This window comes from Myotis brandtii, unplaced genomic scaffold (genome assembly GCF_000412655.1).
Source record: "Myotis brandtii unplaced genomic scaffold, ASM41265v1 scaffold121, whole genome shotgun sequence".
In the NCBI taxonomy this organism is placed as follows: Eukaryota; Metazoa; Chordata; class Mammalia; order Chiroptera; family Vespertilionidae; genus Myotis; species Myotis brandtii.
This window is the reverse complement of record NW_005354212.1, coordinates 913,417-915,686: the sequence shown is the minus strand read 5'-3', so window position 1 is coordinate 915,686 and position 2,270 is coordinate 913,417.

Sequence of the window (2,270 nt, the reverse complement as noted above, 5' to 3'; positions counted from 1 at the left end):
AATACCAAGATAAAGCAAGGTAAACTATTTACAAACTGATTCTAAACATCTAAACACTAAAAATGTAATATAGTGCTTTTGTGTAGTGATTTATGTGTTTCAAAATATCTTTGCATAGCAAATTTCTATAAAGGAATTTAGTTAAGTTGTAGTGCAAATTAAAACCTAGGGAAATAAAATTATTTGCACAGGAAAAAAGAATGATTAGTGTTAGAACAAATATCAGAAATTAGGTTTTGTAATTCCTAACCTGGTATACAATGCACTATAATGATGTTACTTGATATATATTTCAGACCAGCAAACCTAGGATTCATAAACAATTCTGAAAAAATATTAGGATCACAAATCTCAGAATAGTCATTAAAGTTGCATTTAATTTATTTACTTTACGGTATAACAAGATGAAATTTCATGGCTTCCATCTGTGAATTAGGACAGAGTTAGAGCTATGTCATCCCAAAATAAGCTTGTTTGCTATTAAATGGATGGCGCATCTAGGTTTAAAAAATGCCATTCATCTAAACAGTGGATAGAAAACTTATGGTGGGATGGCTTTTTTAAAACATAGATTTGTACAAGTTTTAGCACAGATAGGAAATCCTGACTACAATTCTTTCCTAATAGAACTGCTATCTGGAAATTGATTAAAAAGTAAACTTTCCCAAAACAGCTACTAAATAATTACCAAACAAGCTTTCAAGTGAAGACCTAACAAAAGGACATCACAAAAAAATGAGTTATTCTTCCACAGTTCAAGATAATTAAGTTTTTCCTTGGGGCCCTCCTACTTCTCTATTAAGTGTCCTTTCCTCTGACTCCTAAATTGTATCCAGATCAATATTTTCAAGTGATTTTAAACTATTACACAATCAAGTATTATTCCATAGAAGTCTAAAATATTAGCACTATAATATTACATAGTGGGGCAAGTAGGTTTAGAGTTGTGAGTACATGAACACAGAGTTTATTCTTATATTATTATTATTTATTAACTAATGTATTATTTTTCACATGAATAACTTTAAGAACCTCTTAAAGAACATACTCAAAGTACTGGCGCTTATCTTCACTAACCAAATCCACTTTTTAAAATAAGATAATTCTTTATTCTTGAAAGTATTATGTATTAGTGGCCTTGTGCACAAAATGTGTGCACATTAAAAGGGAATTAATTAGAGGAAATATTTTAATATTGCTATTTGGCCTTTCTCTATAATAGAAGTATCAGAGATGAAAGAAAATTAGTAAAATGTATATGAAAATCTCCCTCCTGTCAGAGTCTGGGGCACGCTGTGGGACCCAGATTCCAGTCCCCACACACCATCATGTGCTTTGAAATTGTGCGAGACCCAGACCCGGCCAGCCCCACCCCCGTCAAGCCCCACAGGGTGGGGGGCCCAGCCTCAGGTCCCCAGACCCTAGCACGAGGGCGCGAGGGCATGAGGGCATGATGACCATTTGCATATTACCTCTTTATTATATAGGATATCCCCCTTTTCCCCATTGACCCCCTCAAGTCCTCCCCCTCCCTCTGCCCCACTTTTTATAATTATCTAGATACCTCCAGATATCCTTTCATGGACCTATAGTCATGCAGTTTACAAATCAGTTAAGAAAAAATTTAAATCTCCTGACCCTACAAACAGTGCTCTTTCTATTACACATTATCAAAAACAATGACAAATATTTCAGTGAAAAGGGGAAAATTAATTAGGCTGCTTGTCTGCAAGAGGCCAAACATCTGGACATTTTAAACCAACTGGATGGAGGACTGAATATTTTACATTTTACCCAAATATGAAAAGTGAGTTTGTATCTATTATATATAGAATTGTAACAACAAAGACAAATATTAGTATAACCAAAATAAAAAACAGAGTCGAGAGCCATTTTCATGTTGTTTTAGCTGACAGAAATGAAAAATATCATGCAGTTAAGGTCTACTATTTAATACTGCTAGCCAATGTCTTTAATATGTAAATAAACAAACTAAAGTGCATGTAAACATCTATTATGCAAAATTAGAACTGGTAAAAGATATTACAAACTCCAACTCCTACATCCTTTTTTGACAATATAATTTCTACCCAAAACGAAAGAGGAGACTCACTAAGGACTGAGCCACAAGGACAAAGATGAATAAACAGGGGAAATAACTAGCTTTCTCAAAGTAATCCTGCCTAGTTCTCTCAAGGATTGTTTTCTCATTTTATGTTAATGACTACTTAATCAAGCTGTATTAATTTTTCCCTGAAATGGTCAAAAAC